We start from the raw sequence: 16124 nt of genomic DNA, 5'->3' as shown, positions 1-16124 counted from the left end.
AATATGGAAACAAGAGAACTCACCATCACATTGTTACTCTGCCTATGCTGTATGATAGGGATTTTACATGATCACATAATCTGCAATCCATATACAATTTTAATATTCCAATTTATAGCATCCTGTTCAATGAAAGTGTAAAAAGTAGTAAAATATATTATGGTCAATAAAGTAAACAGCTTGACTTAGGCATACAGAGACCAGTGGAACCACCTTTTTCAAAATCCGTTTTTAGAGTAGAACCACACTATAACTTTATTTGCTCTCCATCTAAAGAATCAGAACTTCAGTCATAATAACTCTTAGCCTGATATACAAGACCATCTCAATTACCCAGATGTTAGGGTATATTGAATAACAGTGCTCTGGGTAATTAAGGTTGTAGTGTATTAAATACAAAATGAATGTAGAAATCACAGAAATCTTTTTGACATAGAAGGAAAAAAAAAGTCCAGGCATGCCCTGTATTATAATTTGAAACCCCAGCTTTACCTGATCTGTTCTTGCTGTAACCTTCGTGTTTTGTTCTTGCCAGCGGTGATATGGTTAAATCCTTGCTGGGTGTGGCCCTGTGTCGTATTTTGTGGCTCCAGACAAAACAGTGCAAGGCATTCACTTTTGTTAAGTTTTTCAGTGTGTTTCTGGGAAATCAGACCATAAAGTTTGCCCCAGGAAATTGTTTCTTTGTGGCCAAGACCCTTGTTTACATATTTTTCAATAAAGAAGTCCTTAATGAGCTGTTCCTTTTGCACACAAATTGCCCAGAGAGGGTATTCTTACCCTCTTTTGGAAAGCTTTGGCAATAGATAACGTATTAAACCAGTGGCTTATAACTCAACTGGAAAAAGTCACTTGGGGCTGAAAATTTTGAGGTTCGGAAAGTGCCTCCCTCAACTCAAATATAGCGTTTGGCTTTTAGAATGAATTTCTTTAGCTGAGGCTGGATTGTCAGTTTTAGCTTTGAGTGTCCTCAGTTTGTTGATTTCAGTCATGTTATTTAAATTATATGGAATTTTTCTGTAGGTTACCCTCAAGCAAAATAATCATGAGTCCTAGGAGAAAGCTACAAGTGGATGCTCACAAATGTATTTTCTTTCAAAACGGAGTTTGGGAATAGGTACTGGATTAATGCTCCTGATGTGGGAGAAGTCTGTTTATCCTCAAACTAGCACTGGCTGTTCAGATTTTCCCCACACCTCATCAAAATGTGTCAGTGATGACCTAAGATGGGCAACCTCTGCAAGTCCATATGTAACCTTCACACTTATTATATCCTTTGCAGTCCTAACAACAATAGCACAGTTACAATGCAGACATTGGTCCAGTAGGACTTGACAACTCGCTGGATATAAATCACACTGAATAGCCATCAGCCTTTGATTGCTTGCAGTATGTTCTGGATTCAAACCAGTGAATGGCTTCCTATCCCATTTCCAAGTCTGAGTCATCCTCTGTCTGCAAGAATGTGAATCTTCCACTCCTGTGTGAAGCTGGAGTAAGTCCTTCATAGGTCCAAGAAGGAGGAGCGTCAAAGGGGCTCATATCGTCTCCCTTTCAGCAACAAGCAATGAATCCACTAAAAAGTTAATGTAGCCTTAGTCTGTATTAACGTCTGTGCAGAGCTTCTTTTCCAAGTGTGCAGCCCCTTCCTTAAAGATAGTGATTGTGGGGAGTTCCAGGAACAGCAGCTTATCTGGGAAACAAGGTAGGAAGTTGGAGTGGGGCCCAGCTTTGGTGCAGAGTGGCACAAAGCTTCAGCATGGATGGTCCTGACATCAAGATTTCACAGGATCTGTGTTGATCTCGAGTTCTGGGTGCAGAACTCTTCTCTCTCCCTGCCCAGTCCAGTGTATTTAATTTTTCTTCCCCTGTGAGGTGGATAGATTTCTCCATCTCCTACACTTGGTGCTTCGGGTGTTAAACAAAGCCACCTATGCACAAGTTTACCTGTGACTTGTTTTTCATTTCAAATCACTATAGTGTTCAGATCTGAGAGAGGCTGAGCATGAACTTTATTTTCCATGCATAATGAATTCCAGATTTCCTTCAGCTGAGAAGGACAGTGTATTAAAATTATATAGTTTCTCCAGTCTCTTTTAAAAAAAATCTTTGTCTGAAGAAGGTTCAGGAATGTTCACTTAATGTTTATAAACTTTCTATGTGGAATAATAGGAAAAAGAAACAAAATACATCAGAATTGGTTTGGTCATATGAAAACAAACTAAAGTGTTTCTCAACATTAAGTACTAATATTGATGCTGTGTTGTCACTAGAGGGCACTCTGGCTCTTCAATTTCTCTTTTTCAGGTTTCACTTGTAAGGAGCAAGAATTCAGTATTTTTTTTTTTTTTCCTCCTGAGGGTTTTTTATTTCAAGGAAAAAAAAATATTACAAGGTAATAACTAAATACAAATAATTAAAGGTATGTGTTTATCAACAATATCTCAGTGCAGTCATGTAGCATATTCTGTTACAATATGTAAGGATGGCCCCATTGTTTTTGGAGTAAATTTGTGAGCTCTTAAAATGGGATGATGAATCCCTGTTTTCTTCTTCTTTCCTGAAGAAAGATAGTTTCTTAAGATGGTTCGGTCAGCAAAGGGACTGCTTCGGTATGCTTTTTATAGGGTCTTTTAAAGTAACACTCTTTCCATGGTTGTAAGACAGATACATTTATAAAGTAAAATATTGTATATAACCAATAATGGGATTTGTTTTAAAAAATATCTGCCAATAAGCATTCATGCTTATTCCACTCACAGTCAATCAGCTGGACCCCTGAGTTGTCAGAGCATGTGCCATTTGGGGGTTTACTAAGATCATTTCAATACAGAGGGTCTGGTTTGCGATTACATCAGTTTTACATTTAGAATGGTGCTACTTTATTCATTTTAGTGGAATTATTCCTAATTTTAACTAGTATGAGATCAGAATTCGGCTCAGAGGACCCGACTCATTCTTGGTGTAACTTCACTTAAGTGAACAGTTTCACCAGATATGATTTTGGCCCAGTCAGTGGTGTGCTGGATACTGTACATAATTCATTTTCTCCTAATGAAAAAATTAAGACAATATTGAACCATTTTTTAAATTTTAGTTTTTTGTTTTTCTCCATTTCTTTCTGCTGGGTGCCTTCACCTTGCCTAGCCTTAATGCAGACTTCATCCAGAGAGACAAACCGAATAATCTCATGCCCTTTCATTTTGGTGAGCAGTAGTTTAATGTTATAAACCCTACCAACTTCCTTCATAATAAAAGCCCTGTTATGGCTCTTTTCTTCCTGTACTTTTAGGAGTTCACACTGTGGTCTCATTGCCTGTCATGTTTCAGCTTTAAATAAAAACAGCTGTTCGTGTTCAGGGTAGGACAAAGGCACCTGAAATATGGAAATTATCATATTTTTAAACTAATTTAAAAAATGACCTAGACATTTTATTTCAAATAGTGTGTGTGTGTGTGTGTGTGTGTGTATAGTTCTCAAAGAGTTTTGCATGCTAAATTTCACCCTAGAATATATGTATATTTTACAGCCTAATTACAAGCTCTGTCTCATAAATTGTTGGAAGGGGCCGAGGATTGCTTTTCACCGATGGGAGGAAGTTAGACCGGCACTTGTCAGATTAAAGAATTAGATGGAAATAGAGTGTCAGTAAAATATTCTACCCCCCAGGTTCTCACAATGTGGAGTTGAATCATGGAGTGAGGAGCTGTCACACTGTGCAAAGGGCTGGCAGCATCTTCGTTCACAGACGAATACGCTAAAACTTGCATAACTATTCCAGAATCACTCAGTGGAATGGAAAATGTATTGCATCAGCAAAATCCCAAATACTAGAAAGTGATTGGTTTGGGGTATCACTGTTGTGGAAGTATTTTGTTTGCTCCAAGAAGAGATTATGGACTGTACTGATTTGATTGGCTGGTGTGTGTGTGTGTGTGTGGTGTCTTAGCCTCTTTTGGAGCACTGAGGAACATTCCATTTCTCCCCCTTTTTACTCTTCATCAAAAGCCTTGTGTTCCACACAGCTGTTTTCTTTCTTGTCCATGCTGATCCATAAATCTGCCAGCAGAAGTTGAGAAAAAAGCAGAGCAACGTTCTCATGTTCCACTCGGGCTGAGCATGCTGCCTCCTTGTTTTTCCCAATCATTGCCAGCCAGGAGTGAAGGGCCCTACTTGGGTTCCAAACTCAGATGTAGACCATATCTTTATCTTGCTTTTGGCTATAGGAAGAATTGAGAAGTAGAAGTCTACAGTGCTAGTAAGATCTCTCTCTCTGATTTGGAGCCAAAGTGATTAGATGTCACCATCCAAAGATTATTGCTAGTATTCTGGACACTTCCTACACATAGTCCATGTAGCCTTTATTTCTTCTCCAGAAGGTCTTGTTCCTCTCCTCTTCTTTTCTCTCTCCTTATTTATCTTATTTCCCCCCCTCAGTATTCTTACCTCTTCTATCAAGCTATCAGTTCCTGCAAAGAGTCTGCAGTTTACTTCCCACTGAAGTGGCATTTCCAGGTACAATCTGGACATCAGCCTCATGGGGCCTAGGAAAGCTTGGTTTCCAAAGAAAGGTATTACCACAAAATACTGAAATAAAGGGGCCCACGTCTCTGTTGCCTTATGGTTCCTTCACATCATTCTAGTAGCATAAAGGAGCCGTAAAGGAAGCCGATCTGCCCACTGTGTAGTCTAGAGGGGTTCCCTGCATAGAGTGTATCAGTTACTGACCTGTCCAGAGTTCCAGCTGTTCTGCTTCCTGTAGCAGCCATATGGGCCATGAGCTGCTAAGTATAAATTAAAGCTGCCCAGAGCTTTCAACTTTCACTGGGGCCCAGAGGTAAAATCAGCTTTTCCTCACCAGGACCACTTTGTTTATAGGCATTTATATGGTGCTTATCAGCATATTTGGTATCTGAACATCTCACAAATGTTAATGGATGAAGACTCCTGACACTTCTGTATGGGGAGGAACTATTACCAAAAGGGACAACCTTTCTGTGCCTCAGTAAGTGACTTGCTCATGGTCATGCAGGTGTGGTTGACCTGGGAATAGAACCTAGATTTCCTGATTCCTATCCCACAAGTCTGTCCTTTACTCTCTAGGTCTTGAACACTTTCATTAAACAACCTTCTGTGCTATACGTGTGTTGAAATACTGTGACCAAATGCATGCTTGTATTCACACACTATTGTAATAATCTTTGTCCAAAATATGCCTTGTGAGATACCATTTGAAAACTAATGACTTGCTGGTCAATAATATCATGGTAAAATGTGTGTAGCAGCATTATATGTAAAGTTATGAATTCCCCCTGAATGATGTTGATGGCACATGTTAAAACCCACATAGTGCCTGATCAAGCAGGTCCTAAACAGAAGGAATGTGTGTTTACCTCAGTTTCCATATAAGTTGTAAACAAGGTCCTCGGACAGTGAAAGGGGAAAGACAGGAGACAAGGAAAATCTGCCTTTCAGCACCAGACACCATGTCACTTTTTGAATGAATTTTAAGTAGGGGTAACCTTTAGGAAAATACATTTAAAAAGTAACAATTATAAAAGTGAGGGGCAAAACACCCCAAGTTATCTTTAACCATCTCTTTTCCACCTAAGATGACAAAAGAAACAATCTATGGACTTTGGAAGCAAATCCTGACCTGATATTTGGTCAGCCTTGTTGCTGGACGCATGTGCTAAGAACTTCACCTTGAACCAAATCTAGTTTCTTAAGTTTAGAAAGCATTTTATCTTTATTTCTCTTGCAAACATTTCCATCTTTAATGCCTTATACTTGTAGTCACTTAAAATCTCTCTTTCAGGTTAAATCATTTTGTTTTATTCTTTAATTAAAAGTAATCTAGTGTTGTGCCTTGTTTGGGTAACTTCATTTAAGGTAGCAGACTGTTGTGTGTTTGCCTTACATGGGCAATGGACCTAGTATATCTGGACTGTGCAGGAGAGGGCTGGACCGTGCAAAATACATGTTTTTGAGAGAAAATCTGGGACTGGGAGTGTGTTGGGGTCACCATTGTGACATCTGGCAGCTCACAGTTGCTTCATGCTTTGCTGGACTGTTCTGATTTGGTCCGCTAGCTCCATTGTGAATACTTGCTTTATGAGGGTCTGATTTTTCAGACATGCTGAGTGCCTAAAACTGACTTCAAATTGAGTCTCATTTACCTCTGAAAACAAGGACTTAAGCAGATTTTTAAAATCCATCCTGAAAACATGATTGTCTTGTGACTAGATTTCTATTACATTGTCTGTGTAAGACAGTCTCACTTTATTTATGCTATAGCCACTCAGAGTAGGTACCAGCAGATATTTGAAACAAAGCATGGATGTTTTAACATTCCAGTGGATTTAGACACGTGAATTGGCCGAAGACCATCAGCACTACTGGCACAAATTGCTGACTCTTCATGAGCTGTGCTAAGGCTGTCAGATGCCCTTCATAGATTGTCCAGACCACTGTAGTTTTGCTTCTCAAAACCATGATGCACAAAGAGAGCAGAAAGCAATATCATGTGGCAAATTGATTCTTGGAGGAATTTCATGGAATACATTTTATATCTTTCAGTTTTCTGTAATAAAAACATGTGTTGGACAAATGAGAACACAAGAAATCTGAGGTAATTTCCCTCTGGGATACTGAAAAAGTTATGGGCTACAGTGGCATCTGTGGAACCACTTTCGGTGCTCCCTTGTCAGTTTCATTCTGGTTTGTCTTTTTCCTCGTGGACACACATCCTCTTTTCCATCTTTGGATGATATAAACTTAAGAAGTAGTATATGCCTGATAGAGTAATGTTATGCACAATATTCTAAAGATTTGCCATATGAAGGCTACCAACTGATATGCATTTGACTCAAGTTTGAGGATCTCAGATATTCTGGTAGCTAGGTCATTTGTGCTTCAATCTTCTGAAAGTATGACAGACTCTGAGGCTTCTCTGTTCCAGCTCACACACTCCACAATTTATATCCTGTGTCATGTGTGTACATGCCAACAGTGTGGCCTATTAGTTCTTTTTATTTTATTTTGAAAACCTCCCATTTCTTGACATTCATGTGACAGGAGGGAATCTGATGAGGCTCGTGTGTTGGACAGGGACTATTGACATCACAAGATTCTTTATTGCTGTTAGCTGCGGTTCTAAAACAATAGAGCATAAAGTTAATTCCTGAAAATATCAAAAGGATGTAACCAAACTTGTGCCTATATCTGAGATGCTGGAATGTGTATTTACGTAAGGATAAACCCTGCTTCCTCCTCTGTGGCTGCTGAAGACCATGTTGTTCCTCAGTTAATTGGTTATTGATACAGAGGACAATTTTAACTGGGATATAGATTACAGAGCAGCTGAAAGAGTGAAACAATTCTATTAATTCAAAGCACATTTTGCCTTATAAGATTGTGTAGAATGGGGCATTCAAAATAAAACCATCCTTTCCTCACTCCCCTAGGTCCATTTTCATTGTAGCAACAGAGTAGTGCAGTATTGCTGGTTATCTCATTTTGGAAGCCAGCAAAACATAACACAGTCAGGTTATCCTGAAAATCCCATATGTTGGATATGGCTTGGGAGCCCTGATAAAGGAGGGCAAAATGATATATTTCTTTAAAAAAAAAGAAATAGTGTCAGGAACCATCCGAGAAATGTACAGATTCTTTCTGTAGGATTTCCAAATTTCAGCAGAATTGTTCTACCCTGAATAATGGTAGGTTCGGTCTTTGCCAAAATGCAGCTGGGCAAATCCATTACTTCCCATATGGAAAGCAACTGTTCAAGTAAATTATATAATTATACATTATAACATTGCTTCTGTCCAAAACCTAGGGCTGTTGCAGGACTAAGCCAAGCTTTCTCTTGCTATAACTATACCTCTTTGCTACACAATTAAAGCCATAAGGGAGTAAACAGTTTAATTTTTTCTTCTGCATTCCCTCTCTGTTCCCTTCCCCTCCTCCTTTCCTCCCATATTTTAAGATTCATTTACTATTCTAGACCATGAGTTGGCCCTTTTGGCTTTCTTGTTGGCTGTAGGTCCCTGTAACATGGGAGTAGCGAAGCTATGAGGATTTTGTGCTGCAGAAGTCTTTGGTTTTTCAGCCAGAAAATTCATCATGGCCTCTACAATGGAGATCCTAAATGACAAGAAAGGGATTAAAATAAAAGGAAGAACTATGAAAAATAAGCAGAATTTGCACTGCATTTGGAACAAATAATACACTAATAATACTTAGCACTTAGTGTATTTCTCTGAAGGATCTCAAAGCTCTTTACCAAGATTGGACTAGATCCATTGCACTGAGGTAGAGAGATACACATTTACAAATTACACCTCCCTGCAACAGAACAAGCTTCTGGCTCCCAAGAATGGCCAGATGATGTTTAACTGTAGTTGGGGCTTCTATGGAGCTCCATTGAAGGTGGGAACTTGGAGAATGTAGTGAGCCCTTCAGGCCACATTCCCACCCTGCCCCCCACAAACACCTTCTGTGAGGTGGCGTGACTGTAAGCCTGCATGGCTTTGGACTTTCTGCCCACAGGTTCCCTGTGCCATGAGTCATGATGGCAGAAGCTTGAATAATCCAGAGTTGAATCTAGCCCCTTAATTACTAAGCTTCACCTCTCTGTGAGGCAGGTAAAAGATAACTTCACTCCCCAATGAAATGCTGTCACCTTTTGGATGGGAACATAGCAGCTGTTTAGCAGCACATAGCAACAGAATTCCACAGTTCTAGAGGAAATGAACACCTGTGATACTACGACCATTGTGTGGAAACCATGGATTATGGAGTTGCATATCTCAATGACACAAGAAGGACAAGGATAGGCCACAGTCCATTGCATATTGGAAATAAGGTATTTGTTATTCAGTCTATTTTTCTATTGAATTTAAATAGGTGCGGGTAGTACCAGTTCTGGCTCTGATTACCAGGGACACTGTGCTTTGTCCTCTCATCATTAGTGGTGTATTGCTTTTTCAAACAACCCCTTCCATTTCAACTGATTATGGTAATCAGCTAGGTACAAAGAGCCTTATTCCTGCAGCTTTACTTCTTGTATAGTCATTATACAATGTTTAAGAGAAAGGAGAATGCAGATTTGGTAGCATTTTACACTTATTTTGCAGTCACACACTGCACAGGAGCAAATGACTACCCAAGATGGAAGGCAGTGGAGAATCACACCCAATGTAATTACCTCCTGTCTGTACTAGAGCAAAGTGACTACATAGTGGCTGCGTGAGCTCCCTGGGAAATAGCTGTGGTACAAGAGCTTTTCTGTGGAAGATGCAGAGCCAATGCAGAAGTCAGTGTGTGACATATGACATTGTGTGCCTGAACGTGCTATCAAAAATGACTCATTTATTTAAAAAAACGGTAGCTTTCTAGTAGAAAAAGGTTTCTGTTTCTTTAAAAATGTGTGTGCGTGGGGGCCAGAAGTGAGGGATGTCCAGGAGTTGAGAGAAACTAGAGAGAGAGAGAGAGAGAGGGCAAGGCTGTGGGCTATAATGTGTGTTGTGAGAGCTTCTGAAGGTGCCATATGATAGTGAAATAAGGAGTTACTCAGGATAATTGTTTTTCTCTGAGCAGCTGTGAATAGCCGGGATGCCGAAGTCATCTGTGTCTGGACCACTGTATTTTGCTGTAAATGTTCATCTCAGTCCAAACACTGAATATGCAGGCTGTGTGTTTAGGGAGTTCCTTGGGGACTAGTGGAAGAAGGAATCCTTCAGGTGATGGAATGTCAGTGGATTCCCTTTGCTGCAGAAGGCTCTGCTCCTACTCCATTTGGATTTCCCTAGGATTTGGCTGGTCAGCCCTGATAAATGCAGACTGACTGGCTCCGCTTCTCCCTAGGTCTGCCCCAGCTCTTCCAGTACACGTTCAGCCACTCATGTTTCTTCACCTTCTGCTCAGTAGACCCACATGGGTCCATGCTTGTGGAAGAATTGATGGGAAGGTATGGGGCTGGATTTGTTTCTCCTATGAGGAGAAGTGGGAAAACATAGGAGTGTTGGGCCTTTATGAAAATTCAATTTTTTATTTTATTTTTTAAATCAGATTTTGGTTTCACAAAATGTTTGAGTTTTGTTAAACATATGTTCCCTTAATTTAAACTGCTGTTTTTCAAGGGAAATTTAACTAAAAACATTTCTAACTAAATGGAATCTTGGACTATGGAAACAAGGAAAGTTCTTGTCTAAAATTAATGCTTGTCCTGCTTCTAGTATCAGTAAAAGAAAAAATTAAAAAAAAAGAAAGTGGAGTGACCCTGGAGTTTTCCTCTTATGAGAGCAAAACAGAGCTAAAACCTCAAAAGTTTTCAGTTCTCGAGCAAGAACCTATGATTTTCAAGTGGGTCCTTAATCTGGCAAACCAAATTCTCTTCTCCCTAGTTATATGGAAGAGATTCAGGGGACAAAAGAAGCTCCATGTATTTTTTCTGTGCTCACCACTTTAGCATTTGCTTGGGAGAAGTGAAAGAAACATTGGAAGAGATCATCTGGCCTTGTTAATTGTGCCGGACACAGTTCTAGGTGCAGACACTGAAGCCACATGGCAACCTTGATATGCTCTAGAATGGTTTCTAAGTCTTGGAAGTCCAGGCACTGATAGCGTTTTGTCCAGTCAAGTATCACTATTACATACAAACGCTCAAACCTGCAACTTTGCAAGCTAAGCTGCTGTACTCTGGGTGAAGTGACTGCAAAAACCCCTACATTTCCTGAGTTGAGTGCAGCTAGACAAACTGCCAGGTGTCACAGTACGGATAACTGAAGCATGACCCATCATCTCTGCAGAAGGAATATACCATAATTAAGCCAGCAATTACAGCGCAGTCCTTAATTATTCCAACCTCATCCAGTCCCACAGTCCATGTCTTGTCCCCTTATAGAAAGGTGTCCAGAGAGACTGACTTTCTACAGCATGTCAGTGGATTTATTCCAAATTTACAATGGTTTAAGTGACCAGAATAAGACCTAGAGTCCTTTAAAAGAATGCTGAAGCATTGATTCACCATTACTGATTTAAGCAATCTGCTTTAAGATGCATGGTATTTCCTGGGCATTAATGACTGGTTGGAATGAAATGGACTTTGGGGGCTAGAATTTTCAAAGGCACCTTAAGCAGTTAAGCACCCAAACTCCACTGATATTCAATGGGACTTGGGTGCCTATCTCAGCTCTGTTAGGCACCTCTGAAAATTCCAGCCTGGTTTTCTTTCTTGCTTTATGTTTAAATTGTTACTGATTTGTGTGTATATTTGTATATTCATCTGTATTGGCCCTTTCCTGATAATTAATGCCTATCAAATCATGACTTTTCCGGTGTCCCATTGACCATGTATATATCTGTATAAAACAGGTGACATATGTAGCTACACAAAATTGTTACTCAATCCCCTGACAAGTTAATCCTGATTAAAGGATTTTAAACTATGGTTTTGAATTTTTGTCCCAGACCCATGGCAACATCCCACAAGGTGCAGAGTGCCCTCAATTCAATGAGTGTCCAACCCAGCACTCTGCAGATGCATGTCCTTGAGTCTCAATCCTGCAGGGTGCAGAATATTCCTGTGACTCCAGAGAGAACGGGTTTTATTCTAATGAGCATCTCCCAAGGATGCTAAGCACCCGGAAGGATTGAGCTCATCATGTCTACATGTCTAACAAGCCTTTGTTTGGGGAATGGCAGCCATTTTATGGAGTCTTTGAACTTCTGTTCGAATCAGCGAACACCTCTCCTAATTTTAAATACCATATATGTCTTATCTTGTCTAAACCCACAAAGCCATTTAGAGACTTCAGTTATAAAATCCAACTTTTTCAATGCAAACTATATGATGTTTAATATTAAATATATAATAAAATAAGTTGCTTTTCCAGATGTTGAGCAGCTCTGAGGGTTAACTACTAAAAATGACTTTTCCAGTAGCCAAATGCTCTGAACAGTTTATTTTCCAGCCTTTAAGCTGCTGTCTGAGCATTAATCATTTTTAATACAAATAAGTTCCCTTTTTTTAAATTGTTGGACCTACAGTATTTGTTTTATTCGCCCAAGTAAATGGAAAACTCCATTGGCTCCAGCCAACGCTGGTTCTTATTTTTCTTTAAACCTAGTTTTGACACTTAAAAAAACACTATTTAATAAATCAGTCTTTTTATTGAATGATTTAACAAAATACCGTACTCAGTTTTCATAATTTTTAAAACTACTGTCAAAAAAGAGAAGCATTATAGAAAAAGCAGGTTTGCCTACCAGAGACCACCAACCAATAATTTTAAGTCTAAATGCCATGGCAACACTAAGCAAAGATTCACTATTTCAGTATCGAGTATTTGCAGAGTTGTGTGCTTCTGAATGTTGCATTGTATTCAACATCCTGTAAATATGGGTTCCTGAGTCATCCCTGCATTGCAGTTAATGGAGTTTCACCACTGTGTCACAGGCTGGGCCGGCCTTTAAGGAATTGGGGTTCAGCCCCATCTTTTCCGTGTCATTCTATGCCTGGTGAATGGCTTGTGCTTGGACAAGTAGTTGGTTCAGATGACTAGGCGTCATGTAGCAGGATCTGAAATGTTGACCCCAGCAAGATGGGAAAACTTATGCAGTGGTGGGGTCTGACACTGGATCACTTAAGATTCGGTTACACAGTAGAATATCAAGCCTGTGATTTATGCCACAAAAGGTATGTTTAAATATTGTGAAAATTCCAATAGTAGTATGTGTTAACCCGAAGCCGTGGGTGATGGTGCATATTATAAACCTTAAATAAATGAAAATGGGTGTAACTAAGTTCAGAGACAGCATTTGGCTTCTCTTCCTGACCCCTCCTTGAAAGGTCTCTCTCTTCCCTTTCCTTCTTGTTTGAACCAATCTCTCTTTTCTTAAAGCCATTTTGGTTTATTCTCTGCTTGCCGGGGTCCCATCAGTCTTTCCTCTTATACTGCTGCCATTTAAGTCCATAGCAAAACACCCATTGGCAACAATGAGGTATGATCAGGCCTCTTGTGTCCAGGGCCCTCTTTCTTCCTCTCCCTGTTTTCCAGTTTGCTATTGCAGTGTCTTATTTTCTTTCTGGGATCTGCTTTCTATGTTGCCAGCCCTGCCAGTGTTAACGCCCCCCGCCCCACAGCAGAAGTACTTTATCTGAAACTCCCACAATCATCTCCAAGTGCCCTGAACCTCTTTCCAACTGTAGAATCCATTGGCAGCCCCCTAGATAAGACAGCCGTGCTCTCAATAAGAAGTGTTCAGTTCTGAGCCTCCCAACAGTTGCTGAACCTTATCTTAGGCAACCTGAGAAATGTCCCAGCTGCTGGATCCTTCTGTTATCTGTGTTTCTCCAGCACCATCACAGAGAAGTTTAAAACCCCGGTCTTCAAGTAACTATGGCACTGTCTCACATTATGCCTTAGCTCTACAAGTATTTAGACTTGAAACTCTTCTCAGAAAATTCCCTCCTAAGCACCTGGTCACTTTTTCCTCCCTCCTATCTGTCCAAACTCTCCTGCAAACTACCTGATGAATGTTCCAACTTTGCCAAGTGACGAATCTTCCCACTATTGTTGCTCAAGAATGCTATTGGTAGCCCTTCAGGCCACGTCAATCTGGACATGAAGTAGTTTTCTAAGTGTTAATAGTTCTAACTCAGTCTGCACAGTGCACATCTCTGGTGCGATGGCCCAGACACTACACTGGAGAAGGGAGGGCAGACAGTGAAACTCTCAGGTGCACACCAAGGCTTGGCTGTAGTGATATCATTATTTTGGAGTTAGCACATTTGAGCAGTAAGATTAGGATTGCCTTTGAAGACAGTCTATGCAGCAGTGAAATGGAAAGAATGAAAGAGTAGGTGCTGTGAAAGCAGGGAGGGTGATGGGGGCCTGGGAGCAGAGAAGCATAAGGCCCTAGAGAAAGGAGCCCAGAGAGAAAGTGAGGGAGCATTGGAAGAGAGAATTATGAGATTCCATTTCCAAGTCCTGCTCTATTTCCTATGTTACAAGGAGTTGTACTGTAGGGGATAGGTAGTAGTTATATGGTAATTAAGTAAGCCCTCTTTCCCCACATCTGAAACTCTAAATGAAATTCAACTTCAACTAAAACTTGGGACCTCCACAGGGATGACTTCCACTTGTGTGTATGTATAAACAATATACAGTAGTGCTGGCTGATAAGTTTCATCCAATTTGCCTTTGATGGAATATTCAGTTTTTGATAATTTTTCATGAAACGTTTCTGCTTTCTGTGGAATTGTAGAAGTCCGGACTCACCCCTGCGGCGCCTCCTGCTGGTCGTCCAGGGAATTAGCTCACCAGCCTCTGGAGCGCCCTCTGCAGGCCGGTGATCCGACTCATTCTCTTCTTCTCGGCCCCCGTGTCCCTCCCAGGACCCCGGTGCCCTTTGCTCTGGGTGCTGCCCCCTGGCAGTACCCACACACTAGGTCTCCCCTCCCTGGGGAACCCCCACCCACTATCCCCACCTTGCCTCAGCAGTAGGCCACTGCCAGTCACCATCTAGCCCCCACTCCCTGGGGCAGACTGCAGTATAGGCCACTCATCACTGGCAAGGAGGGTTTGGACCTGCTGCCTTGGTCTAGCCCTGGGCTGCCCTCTGCAACCCCCAGTACCCCTTGGCCTTCCGCTAGGCCGCAGCCTGGGGCTATCCAGGCTGGAGCTCCCCAGCTCCTCAGCCTTTCCCCAGCCCTGCTCCACTCAGGTACGCTATCTCTAGCCCCTGCAGCCAGGCCCTTCTCTCTCCGTACTTAGAGACAGACTCTTGAGCTCCTGGCTCCTAGCCTTTTTATAGGCCAGCTGAAGCCTGATTAGGGTGTGGCACAGCTGCAGCCACTTCCCCCAATCAGCCAGGGTTTTACCTTGGCCCCAGCCCTCTGCCAGGGCTATTTTAAACTCCTCAGGCAGGAGCCGGGTAGCCACCCCGCTACAGGAATGTTTTCACTTTTCATTGAAAAACAAACAACCAAATGCCAAAAATTTTGTCCTAAAATTTTGATTTGGAAATGCTGCTGTGGTACCTCATGGGAATTGTAATCTGGGTGCCTGATGCCCCCATTTTCCTCTATGGGTCAGGTTCCCCAGTCAGACTATATGGGGACTAGGGACTCCCAGGATGCATTATGATGCCTCAGCCGGAGATGAGACTTTGGTACATCATGGGAGATGTAGTCAAGCCAGCCAGCTCAGCTTCTATATGAGAAGGAAGGCCTGAGGCACCCAAACTATAAGTGCCTCCCATGCGTCACCACGTCAGCATTTCCAAATTGAATTTTTGGTTTGATTTTTCACCAGTTTTCCATAGGAGAAAAAACATTTTCTGACCAGCTTTAGTATATATGTTTCTCTTCTTCTCCTGTCTCTCATTCTCTTCCCTGCCGTTTCTTAGCTGAAACTGGGTTTTTTGCAATTTTGCCAAATCAACCATTCAAAAAAATCATGAATTCTCCCTCCCCCAAATCATGCAATTATTATTGCAGTAACACCTCTGAGTCCCAGTCATGAACCAAAACTCCATTGTGCTAGGCACTGGACAGAAAAGATGGGCCCTGCCGCAAAGACCTTACAATCTATATTGAGTTCATTTTATTGACTTTTGGTTTCTGAGCCTTTCGGTTGTACTTGGGTCATGTTTTTAGGCCTATGTATCCTTGAAAACATACTTTGTACGAAACATGAAAGTGAAGATTCTCATGTAAACAATTGATTTCAGGAGCTAGGACTTTAAATGAAATACTAAATATCGATCACTAAATTTGTGATAAAACTGACCAAGTTGGGAACACTGGTCCTGTAAATAAAATGTGAAACGTCTTTGAAAGCCAGGGCACTTGAAAGAGAGAAATGGGACCTTCTCCTGTTTCCATTGAAATCAATGAAAGATTTTTCTATTGATTTCAGTGGGTGCAGGATCTGGCCCAGAGAGAACAAGAAAACAATGTAGAAATCTGATACTGCAGGGAGGAAGAGAGCCAGTGTGAGGAGAGAAAATTTAGACCAAAGCGCTGAACTCTGGAATGCATGTCCAGCCAGGCAGGCCAAATTTTTTAAAAACTGTTTGTTTTTAAACAAAACTCTTTTTTTTATGTCACATG

This window comes from Emys orbicularis, chromosome 5 (genome assembly GCF_028017835.1).
Source record: "Emys orbicularis isolate rEmyOrb1 chromosome 5, rEmyOrb1.hap1, whole genome shotgun sequence".
Classification (NCBI taxonomy): Eukaryota; Metazoa; Chordata; order Testudines; family Emydidae; genus Emys; species Emys orbicularis.
Note: the sequence above shows the minus strand (reverse complement) of the source record.